Below are 12,966 nucleotides of genomic sequence, written 5' to 3' on the forward strand. Positions count from 1 at the left end.
ATTTTCTGATAAACTGTACAGAAAATTGGCATCCTTTAAATCTTCTGAGGCACCAAATCGTAATAGAATATATTAGAATGAAGCATGGCTATAATTTATAGTGAGCATCAAAGACACAGGATAAATTTGTTTTAAAGGGGGAAAGCTTATGAATTAATTAAACTATTTTTTGACTAAGGAAAATAATTTCAGCCTAGACCTTTTGAACACACAAGTTTCCTTGTTCATAGAAATTAAAATTTTATGGAGATATCACAACAAAAGGAATCGACAACCTGTAATGTGTCTAAAGAAGGAAAAACTGAATTGCTAAAAATGAACAATTGTTCACTCTTTGGTATATGTAGTCAATAAATATTTTGAAAGCCTGGAATATACAGAGCCCTGATGTATAAGATAAAATGACAATCTTCAGAGCAATTGTTCTCAGCTTTGAGTTGTAGAAATATTCTTCTATAAGTCATCATTTTTCAACTCATCCAATCAAACTGTTTGCTCTGCTATGATGTAATTGTTTTTGAAAAGAAGCATTTTGTGACAGTGCTTCATGGAAAAGGGGGTGTAAGGCTAAGATATTTCACATTCACTAAAGTGATTTCTTTCCCCTGGAAGAATTTTAGTAAGAGTGGACATTAAGAAAGCTCTAAGAATATAATTCTAAAACCCAACCATAACTGAAGAAGTCCAGCATTGAATCTAATTATCATTTGCTCAAGAGTAATTTCCATTGTTTGCATATTGCCACCAGCACTGTGGCTAGCCCAGACATTACACATTGTATGGTCCCTTAATCAATTATCACTGTTACAGAGATCAACACAGCAACTCTGCTGGGCCTTTTAAAGTGTTAGTTCTCACTTGCCATTTTAGTACAAGGCATCACAAGTCAGATATGAAAATCATGAAAGTTCCCAATTTCCAGTTCTAAAAGAATGGATTACACGGAAAAAATCATATATGTATGTTTGTGTGTATACACACACATTATTTCTTTTTTTAAAATAATTTTATTTTTAATGGGGCGACATCAATAAATCAGGATACATATATTCAAAGATAACAACTCCAGGTTATCTTGTCGTTCACTTATGTTGCATACCCATCACCCAAAGTCAGATTGTCCTCTGTCACCTTCTATCTAGTTTTCTTTGTGCCCCTCCCTCTCCCCCTTTCCCTCTCTCTCTCCCCCCCTCCCCCCGTAACCACCACACTCTTATCAATGTCTCTTAGTTTCACTTTTATGTCCCACCTACGTATGGAATAATGCAGTTCCTGTTTTTTTCTGATTTACTTATTCACTTCGTATAATGTTATCAAGATCCCACCATTTTGCTGTAAATGATCCGATGTCATCATTTCTTATGGCTGAGTAGTATTCCATAGTGTATATGTGCCACATCTTCTTTATCCAGTCATCTATTGATGGGCTTTTTTGGTTGTTTCCATGTCCTGGCCACTGTGAACAATGCTGCAATGAACATGGGGCTGCACGCACACACATTATTTCTATCCTAGTGAAATCTATGTTTCCCAGAGAATTCAAGTCTGAAAGAGGACACTCCTCCATTCTCTTAAACAATTCCTCACCCTCATTCCCATGTGCACACACACTTGCACACACACACACTTGCACACACACATACACACACACACAGATATATGCACTTCCAAATGTTTTTCTGTAATAATATACCTTGTTAACTAACTTCTGTTTTTTTTTATTTCCTTTGTTGAGTTTTCTTTTACTTGATTTGTTCTCTTTGGGTTTTTTTTTTTTTTGAGCTGGGCATTTGTTTTCATTCTTTCATTTATTATTGGTGAAAGAGTGGGAGTGATGTCAGAGAAATGGCACCATGAAAAGGGCTCCCGATACCTCTCCCCAATATTTCAACAAATTCAATAACTAGAGACAGAAAAACAATCCCAGGAGCATCTGAAATACACATACACTAAACAAAGGTATGATTGGGCGAAATGGTAGCTAAATAAATAATCCACTCTGAAGAAAATAAGATGGAGAACAGAGCACTCCACCTTCTTCACTGACTTGAGCAAGGGCTGCTTTCACTTGGAACTGAGAGAAAGTGAGGGCTGGGAGCATGGAAAATGCTGGGCTGGGGTAGAGATATTCAAGCCGAGGAGAGAGTGTGCCCGCAGCTCTGCCCACATGCAGCATGGAGCCAACACCCACAGCAAGCCCTGGCAGAGGTGGACGAGCAGTTGCCTTGTTTATTCCCAATACCCAGGTCGGCAAGTGCGGACAGTGTATGAGTGGTTCCTCCTAGTGACCCAGGGCATGGGCGCCCACGTTCCCGGACAGAGGGGCTGGGTCGGAAACTGTTGCCAGTAGCCTTCTGCGTGGGCTGCTACCACATTCTTGGTGTAATCCCTGCTCCCGGAACAACAGCGCAAGGGAAGTGTGCATAAGCCTGCTTCCCTACCCCTGGACCTCTCTCTGGGTGGGCGGGACACCTCCACCAGCCATACAGGCTAACAAAGCACATTACCCAGGAAGAAAAAATATGGAAGTGCTAGGGGGAGAGGCATGCAGGCAGCTTGCAGACAGCTTTGGAGAGCAAAACTGGGAATGGATATTGCTGAAAGGAGCCTAACCCGCAGTCTGCTCACTGTCCAGCTGGCTAACGCTGGCAGCGGCTCCAGCTGACAAGGTCTTCTTTCTCAGGTCTGCAATCTTAGAGAACCTGAAGGAGAGAAGTGATATTTTTAGGGCCTCTTGCTCTGCACACAGTGGCTGGGGTAACCTCCTGCCAGCCGATACAGAGTAAAAAATACATTCCTATGGAACAGACCTCAGAGAACACTGCAGAGGTTGGGCAGGCTAAGCTGTAGGCTTCTTAACAAGAGAGAGGCCTGTAGAGAGCAGTACCATGTAACGCTAAGGCAAATTTAACTAGTCATACCCGGGGAACCTTAGAAAAGAGCCTGATCAGAAGTCACTCGCCCCCCTACCTGCTTAAGCTGGAGGCTCTGGTCGGCAGAGCTTTTATACTCAGGGCTGTGCTCTAAAAGGACTTGGAGGAGGGACTTTGCAGCTTTTAAGACCTCCTTTTCTGCAGGCAGCGACTAGGGCATCTTCCTGCCAGCCAGTACAGGTTACAAAGAACAAAAAGCCTGGGGAGAGTGGTCCCACAGAGTGCTGAGGCATCCTAGACATGCCTGAAGGCTCATAGAAAGATACCTTGAGAGTAATTGGCTCCCAGCCCTGCCTGATTACACTAGCAGCTCTGGCTGGCAAAGCCTTACCAGAGCCCTGTGTTGAGTGGAAACAGCAGAGGGATTTGGCAGCTCTTTGAGCCTCCTACTCTCCAGGCAGTGGCAGGCAACTTTAGAGCTCGGTCACCAGGCTGCTGATTCAGGAAGGAGAGACTTGGAGAGAGGCTTCGGGAAAATAGACTCGCCCATTGTTGGAGCCTGCAAACGCTAACAAGCTCCAACTACCAACGATACTGAGGCCTAGTATATGTCATCGCCATAGCAACACATCAACTGCAAATATCTACCTAAGCGTGCCACAGGGGCAGAGCCTGGGGTACAGTGCCACTGACCAAAAAGAGAGAGAAGAAGGAAAGAGGAAAAAGATAACCTCACAAAATCAAGAATAAGCCACAGTCCTTTTAACTTTTTCCACCTTTTTTTTCTTTCATTTTTTATATTTACTTTTTTTCTTCCACCTTGGTCCTTTTATTCTCTTTTCATCTTATTCTTTTCATTTCATCTTAAACTTCATTACCCATAGGTGTTATATTTCCCATTCATTTTTTTTCTTTCTCTCAATGAGGGTTACATTCCAAAAACCTTAACTCTCTCCCCTTTTTCCTCTTATTTTTCTCCCTCTCTTTTGGTTTCTTCTTTTCTCTTTCACTTTTCCTTTCACTCGATTCTAACTCACAAACAAATTATTTTATTTTGGATTCAAATTTTTTCTTTGTGGCACTTTGTGTGCTCTTTACTTTTATTTTTATCTCGTTAGCATTTCCCCAACCTCAGCTCTCCATTCTATGTAGTTTTTGATCCACTTAATACAACAGAATTTTTTTCTCTTTTTTTCTTTTCTTGTCTTCTTTTCTCTTTCTATATTTCTCATAAGACCATCGTTTACAAGAAAATTGTTTTATTCTTGATACAAATTTTTTTCTTGTAACATTTTGTGGATCCTTACCTCATTTATTGCCCCTTTGTCACTTCTCCCCAACTCAGGCCCTCCATCCTAGGTAGTTTTTGTTCCATTTAGCAGAATATAATTCTCAGTTTTTTATGGAATTTTCTCAAAAAAAGAATTTTTTTAATTTTATTATTCTTTATCAATTCTTATTAGTATTATTAAGGAAACCACCCTCAGATACCATTAAGGAAAAGGAAATCGAATACCATGGATACAAAAGACAGAGATGTAGCACAGATAGATGAGGAAAAATCTATAGAAAAAAATTTTAATAGATTGGAAACCTTGGAGTTAAATGACAGATAATTTAAAATAGAAATCCTAAAAATACTCAGAGATATACAAGAAAGCACAGAGAGGCAATTTAGGGAGCTCAAAAAAACAACTCAACAAACAGAAAGAATATATTACCAAAGAAATTGAAACTATGAAAACGAATCAGAGATGAAAAACTCAATTCATGAACTGAAAAACAAGGTAACAAACTTAGCTAATAGAACAGGCCAGATAGAAGACAGAATTAGTGACATAGAAGATAGGTAACTAGAGACACAACAGAGAGAAGAGGAGAGAGACTCATGAATTAAAAAAAGCAAAAAGAAATCCCTAATGGAATTGTCTGACTCCATCAAAAAGAGCAACATAAGAATAATAGGTATATCAGAAGGAGAAGAGAGAAAAAATGGAATGGAGAATATATTCAAACAAATAATAGACGAGAACTTCCCAAGTATATGGAAAGAACTAAAGCCTCAAATTCAAGAAGCAAACAGAACACCGAGTTATCTTAATCCCAACAAACCTATTCCAAGGTACATCATAATGAAATTGGCACAAACCAATGACAAACAAAAAATTCTCTAGGCAGCCAGGGAAAAGAAGAATACAACATATAAAGGAAGGCCCATTAGATTATCATCAGATTTCTCAGCAGAAACTCAACAAGCTAGAAGAGAGTGGACCCAATATTTACAGTTCTGAAAGAAAGGAACTTCCAGCCAAGAATATTATACCAATCAAAACTATCCTTCAAAAATGAAGGAGAAATAAAAACATTCACAGATACAGAAAAGATGAGGAAATTTATTACCAGAAAACTCCCACTTCAGGAAATACTAAAGGGGTTTTTCTAACGAGATACAAAGAACAAAACAAAACAAAACCACAAGTAAAAGCTCCACCAAGAAAAAAATAAAACCAAATTTAAACTGTGACAACAAAAACAAAAAAGGGGAGAGGACGAAGATTAATAGTAGCAAAGGAGGATGTAGTGCAGAAGCACTCAAGAGATAATGTACTATAATGAACATGGTAGGTACCCTTTCCATTAATTAATGGTAACCACCCCTGAAAAAACCACCATAGAAGCATATGACTAAAAAAAAAAGTAACAGAGGAAAGAAGTATAGATTACAACCAAACAAAAACAAATGATAGAAAAACAAAAGAGAAGAATCAAACAAGATACAAAACTAACAGAAAGCAATATATAAAATGGCAGTAGGAAACCCTCAAGTGTCAATAAATACACTAAATATAAATGGATTGAAATCACCAATAAAAAGACACAGAGTAGCAGAATGGATTAAAAAAGAAAATCCAACTGTATGCTGCCTACAAAAAACACATCTATGCTACAAGAATAAAATTAAATTCAAAGGGAAAGACTAGAAAACAATATTCCAAGCAAATAACATCCAAAAAGCAGGTCTGGCAATACGCATATCTAACAGTGCTGACTACAAGACAGCAAAGGTAATCAGAGACAAAAACAGTCATTTCATAAAGATTATGGGAATATTGAATCAAGAAGACATAACACTTCTTAATGTATAAGCACCAAACCAAGGAGCACCAAAATATATAAGACAGCTACTTACTGACCTAAAAACAAAAACTGACAAAAATACAATCATACTTGGAAACCTCAATACACCATTGATGGATCTAGATTATTCATCCAAACAGAAAATCAATAAAGAAATATTGGCCTTACATGAAACACTAGAACAATTGGATATGATAGACATCTAAAGGACATTTCATCCCAAAGTACCAGAATATACATTTTTCTCTAGTGTACATGGAACATTCTCAAGAATTGACCATCTGTTGGGCCACAAAAATAACATCAGCAAATTCAGAAAAATTGAAATTATACCGAGCATATTTTCTGATCATAAAGCCTTGAAACTAGAATTCAAATGCAAAAATGAAGTAAACAAACACACAAAAATGTGAAAACTATACAACATACTTTTAAAAAATGAGTGAGTCAAAGAAGAAATAAGCACAGAGATCAAAAGATACATACAGACAAACAAAAATAACAATACAAAATATCAGAATCTCTGGGTGCAGCAAAAGCAGTAATAAGAGGGAAGTTCATACCACTACAGGCCTATATAAAAAAAACAAGAGAAAGCCCAACTAAACCACTTAACTTCACACCTTAAGGAACTAGAAAAAGAACAAAGACAACCTAAATCCAGCAGAAGAAAGAAAATAATAAAAATCAGAACAGAAAGAAATGAAATAGAGAACAGAAAAACTATAGAAAAAATTAAAACAAGGAGCTGGTTCTTTGAAAAGATCAACAAAATTGACAAACCCTTGACAAGACTCACCAAGGAAAAAAGAGATAAGATTCATATAAACAAAATCCAAAATGAAAGAGGAGAAATTGCCACAGATATCATAAATATAAAAAGAATTATTGTAAAATAATCTGAAAAGCTATATGCCGCCAAATTTAACAATCTAGAGAAGTGGATAAATTCCTATAAAAATACAATATTTCTAGACTGAGTCATGAAGAAGCAGAAAGCCTAAACAGACCCATAAGCAGGGAGGAAATAGAAAAAACTATTAAAAACTTCCCCAAAAATAAAAGTCCAGCCTGACCTGTGGTGGCACAGTGGATAAAGCGTTGACCTGGAAATGCTGAGGTTCCAGTTTGAAACCCTGGGCTTGCCTGGTCAAGGCACATATGGGAGTTGATGCTTCCAGCTCCTCCTCACCTTCTCTCTCTGTCTCTCTCTCCTCTGTCTCCCTCTCTGTCTCTCTCTCTCCCTTTCTCTCTCCTCTCTAAAATGAATAAAATAAATAAAATAAAATAAAAAATAAAAGTCCAGGGCCATACGGCTATACCAGTGAATTCTATCAAACATTCAAAGAATACTTGGTTCCTATTCTACTCAAAGTCTTCCAAAAAAATTGAAGAAGAAGCAATACTTCCAAACACATTTTTATGAGGCCAATATAACCCTCATACTGAAACCAGGCAAGGACAACACACACAAAAAATAACTACAGACCAATATCTCTAATGAATACAGATGCTAAAATACTAAACAAAATACTAGCAAATCAAATACAACAACACATTAAAAAATAATATACCATATCAACAAAACAAAGAACAAAAACCACATGATCTTAGCAATAGATGCAGAAAAGGCATTCGATAAAATACAACACAATTTTATGTTTAAAACACTCAACAAAATGGGAATAGGAGGAAAATATCTTAACATAGTAAAGGCAATATATGATAAAACATCAGCTAACATCATATTAAATGTCATAAAACTGAGGACTTTTCCCCTTAAATCAGGAACAAGACAAGGTTGTCTACTCTCTCCACTATTATTCAATGTAGTGCTGGAAGTTTAGCCAGAACAATCCGACAAGGAAAAGTAATAAACGGCATTCATATTGGAAAAGAAGAAGTAAAGATTTCACTTTTTGCAGATGATATGATCCTATACATTGAATATTCCAAAGACTCCACAAAAAGATTATTAGAAACAATAAACCAATACAGTAAGGTCGTAGGATACAAAATTAATATACTAAAGTCCATTGCCTTCCCATATGCCAACAATGAAACATCAGAAAATGAACTCAAAATAATAATCCCCTTCATGGTTGCAACAAACAAAATAAAATACCTAGGAATAAACATAACAAAGAATGTAAAGGACCTATATAATGAAAACTACAAAGCATTGTTAAAAGAAATTGAAAAAGATATAATGAAATGGAAAAATATTCCTTGTTCTTGGATAGAAAGAATAAATATAGTCAAAATGACCATATTACCTAAAGCAATATACAAATTTAATGCAATTCCCATTAGAATACCAATGGCATTTTTTAAAGAAATGGAACAAAAAATCATCAGATTTATATGGAACTATAAAAAAACCCAATAGACAAAGCAATCGTAAGGAAAAAGAATGAAGCTGGGGGCATTACAATACCTGAGTTCAAATTATATTATAGAGCATGGTATTGGCAGAAAAATAGACACTCAGACCAATGGAACAGAATAGAAAGCTCATAAATAAAAACACATATATATGGTCAAATAGTTTTCAATAAAGTGGCCAACAACACACAATGGAGAAAAGAAAGCCTCTTCAACAAATGGTGCTGGGGAAACTGAAAAGCTACATGTAAAAGAATGAAACTCAACTACAGTTTGTCCCCTGTACTAAAATTAATTCAAAATAAATCAAAGACCTAAATATAAGACCTGAAACAATAAAGTACATAGAAGAAAACATAAGTACTAAACTCATGGACCTTGATTATAAGGAGCACTTTATGAATTTGACTCCAAAGGCAAGGGAAGTGAAAGCAAAGATAAATGAATGGGACCACATCAGACTAAGAAGTTTTTCCTCAGCAAGAGAAACTGACAACAAAATAAACAGACAGTCGACTAAATGGGAGATGATATTTTCAAACAACAGCACAGATAAGGGCCTAATATCCAAAATATACAAAGAACTCATAAAACTCAACAACAAACAAACAAACAATCCAATAAAAAAATGAGAAAGGACATGAACAGACACTTCTCCCAGGAATAAATACAAATGGCCAACAGATATATGAAAAGATGCTCATCTTCATTAGTTATTAGAGAAATGCAAATCAAAATGGCAATGAGATACCACCTCACACCTGTTAGATTAGCTATTATCAACAAGACAGATAATAATAAGTGTTGGAGAGGCTGTGGAGAAAAAGGAACCCTCATTCACAGTTGGTGGGAATGTAAAGTAGTACAACCATTATGGAAGAAAGTATGGTGGTACCTCAAAAAACTAAAAATAGAACTACTATATGATCCAGCAATCTCTCTCCTGGGTATATATATACCCCACAAACTCAAAAACATTGATACATAAAGACACATGCAGCTCTATGTTCATTGCAGCATTATTTATGCTGGCCAAGAAATGGAAAAACCAAAAAGCCCTTCAATAGATGACTGGATAAAGAAGAAATGGTACATATATACTATAAAATACTACTCAGCCATAAGAAATGATGACATCAGATCATTTACAACAACATGGATGGACCTTGATAACATTATACTGAGTGAAATTAGTAAATCAGAAAAAACTGAGAACTATATAATTCTATACATAGGTGGGACATTAAAATGAGACTCAGAGACATGGACAAGAATGTGGTGGTTAAGGGGGGAGGGAGAAGAGGGAAAGGGTGAGGGGAGGAAAGGGGCAGAAAAAAACCAGATAGAAGGTGACAGAAGACAATTTGACTTTGGGTGATGGGTATGCAACATAATTAAATGTCAAAATAACCTGGAGATATTTTCTCTGAATATATGTACCTTGATTTATTAATGTCACCCCATTAAAATTAATAAAAAGAAAGAACAAAAAAAAAAGAGAAAGAGTTAGTGTTATGAATTTTCCTCTGACCACTGCTTTAAGTGTAGCCAGGGGTTCTTTATGGAGTGCTTTGATTATTTTATTCAATTCTGCAGTTTCAATCTGCATTTTTTTGTTTCACTCAAGGATTGTCTAATAGCAGCTTTTTAAAGCATTTGCTGGTGGAAGGGCCTTTTAATTTTTTATATTTTAATAATTGCTAGTTATAGTGTATTGTAATCAAGAGAATATTGTTGGTGATATTTGAGTTACAGTACATATTGACGTGTTCCTTGTGGTCCAGTGTATGAAAAACTTTGTCTTTAATAAACACCTAGGAAGGAAGTACATTTTCTATATCAGGGTCTACAATTTGGGATATGATGATAACATCTATTTTATTGATTTATGTCATTGAGGTCTCTGGTTCCTTAATTATATTTGGTTTGTCTACTTGATCTATCTTGAAAGACTGTTGCATTACTATAGATTTCTATCTCTGTACAACAGTTTATATTCATAAATTCCATATCATTTTGACTTGTGGAATTTAGCATTAAAAAGTACCTTTCTTATCAATTCTATCGCTTTTTTGGCTTGAATACTGCTTTATCTGATAGCAAGATCAGATCTTTTCCTACTATGTCTGTAGATCTGATGTAGCTTTGCTATTTTATTTGTTTTTCTAGTCATTTTCTAATTGTTTTAATCATGCCACTAGTATACAGCATATGTCTGTGTATTTCTTTGTAAACAAAGTGTAAATCACATTATTTTAACAAGTTAATTTGCATTTATTGATATGACTACTATGTCTCAATTCTGTGGCAATTGTTTTAGAATTATGTATGTTAGGTCATACTTGTTATGCTTATTTCTTTACAAAATTCATATTATTTGCTTTTTGATTAAAAATGATAATTATGAAAAATTGTATATATTTTCTTTTTTTTAAAATTATTTTTATTTATTTATTCATTTTAGAGGAGGGGGAGGAGAAAGAAAGGGGGGAGGAGCAGGAAGCTTCAACTCCCATATGTGCCTTGACCGGGCGAGTCCAGGTTTTTGAACTGGTGATCTCACCATTCCAGGTCAACGCTTTATCCACTGCGTCACCACAGGTCAGGCCTGTATATATTTTCATTCTAATGGTTACCTTTAATTTTACATCTTCTACAATGTCTTGTCTTATGTATTCTTTGGAAAACAGTTTTGAGTCAAGATTCAGTTTAGAGTTTAGTCTTGTAATTTTAATCTCTGGTTTATTACTTTTTAATAGTATTCCTTAAATTCTATTTTTTGCCTCTGTAACAATCAATAAGTTTATTCTAGTTTCTACTTCCTCTCTCTCTTCTCCATTCATGTTTGTTTTATTTTTGCTCTGATATAAAGGACTAGAAATCTGGTGGTCATACGAAATGACCACTGTTCTAGATATTATAAATTGTAATTAAAATGATTTGTGCAAAGGTGTCTGCTAATTCCAAATGAATTACCCAGGGCAGGCGGTGAGGACGCCCCTTTGCTTAGTGAGCCACGGGGTTTCCCCCTTCTACTTGCTTAATTGTTTAAAGTAGAGTGCAATGAAGGAAACCACTGGCGGTACATTTCTTAAGAGCCACCGCTATTTTGCATTTCTCTCCTGCCTTTGTTCAAGGGACTCATTTTGTCGAGACAGGCTTTTTTGTCTTGCATCTGAGGCAAGCCTTGTTTCTCTATGCTCATCAGTCTCATTTTGCCGAGAAAGACGCATTTGCTCTGTGACTGAAGCCAGCCTTGTCTTTCTCTGCTCAGTGGTTTCTTTTTGTTGAGAAAGCCGTTTTTGTGCAGCTTTAGCTCCTTTTCTCTCCTCTTCAGTGCTGTATTTTCTAGGAGGCATTCTTAAAAGAAATTACATTAAGACATAGTTTTTATGTAAAACAGATGATTGCCAATGCAAACAAATGTTCACCTTCCCCCTGACACGCTCATTTGCGTTCAGCCATGGCAACTTCACCCCATTGGCTAGTACAGTTATGCAAGCAACCAATAAGCTATTGGTGACAGACACTTAAGCTGCATATAATAAAGATAACATCTGTGCATTTGCCCTCTCCCCTCACTCATGCCATTGTTATATACTTGAGCTTCTATATTTATTATTTGATCTTTTTCCTAGTTGTCTTGAGAGGTTTCCTTTGCCCCTTTTTTTCCTTCTAATAATTTTTATTAGGATGTACCTTGGAGATGATCATATTGAGTTAATTTCTCAGGCCCTTAGTGTGCTTTTCAATATATGGATTTGGATATTCTTTATTTTTGGAAAGTTTTGTTTTATTATATGTCTTTAATATTCTCTTGTACAGTGTATTCATAAATTCATGGTGCACTTTTGACCAGTCACAGGAAAGGAACAAAAGACAATAGAAATGTGAAATCTGCACCAAATAAAAGGAAAACTCTCCCAGTTTCATACCTATTCAGTGCATTTCGATGTGGCTCACACACAGATTTTTTAGGGCTCCTTAGGTAACTATCCCATATAGCCTCTACAGACTCGACACTGACTGATGGCCTACCAGAACGGGGTTTCTCCACCAAACTACCGGTTTCCTTCAAGTGCTTATCCCACCGAGTAATGTTATTCCTATGTGGTGGCGCTTTGTTATAAAAATGCCAATATTCACGTTGCACTTTGGTAATGGATTCAAATTTAGTGAGCCACAAAACACACTGAACTTTCTTCTGCACCGTCTACATCTCCACTGGCATGGCCGTGGGCTGTTCCGCTGTATACATGGTGTTACATCATCATCTGCATATGAGCACATGTCGCCACATCATCCTACAGAAACTGAGAGGGTTTTCCTTTTATTTGGTGCAGATTTCACATTTCTATCATCTTTTGTTGCTTTCCTGTGACCAGTCAAAAGTGCACCATGACTTTACTGTATATTTTAGTTTTCTTTTGCAGGGAGTTTGGTGATACCTCCACTATTCTTGTCTGTGTGCCTTTCATTTCCATGACTTTATCTTTGGCCCCTTCTACTTCTTTGTCACCTCATTTTCATTTTCTTGGCCATGTTTTACCTTTTTTCAACAACATTTATT

This window comes from Saccopteryx bilineata, chromosome 11, assembly GCF_036850765.1.
Source record: "Saccopteryx bilineata isolate mSacBil1 chromosome 11, mSacBil1_pri_phased_curated, whole genome shotgun sequence".
Taxonomy (NCBI): domain Eukaryota; kingdom Metazoa; phylum Chordata; class Mammalia; order Chiroptera; family Emballonuridae; genus Saccopteryx; species Saccopteryx bilineata.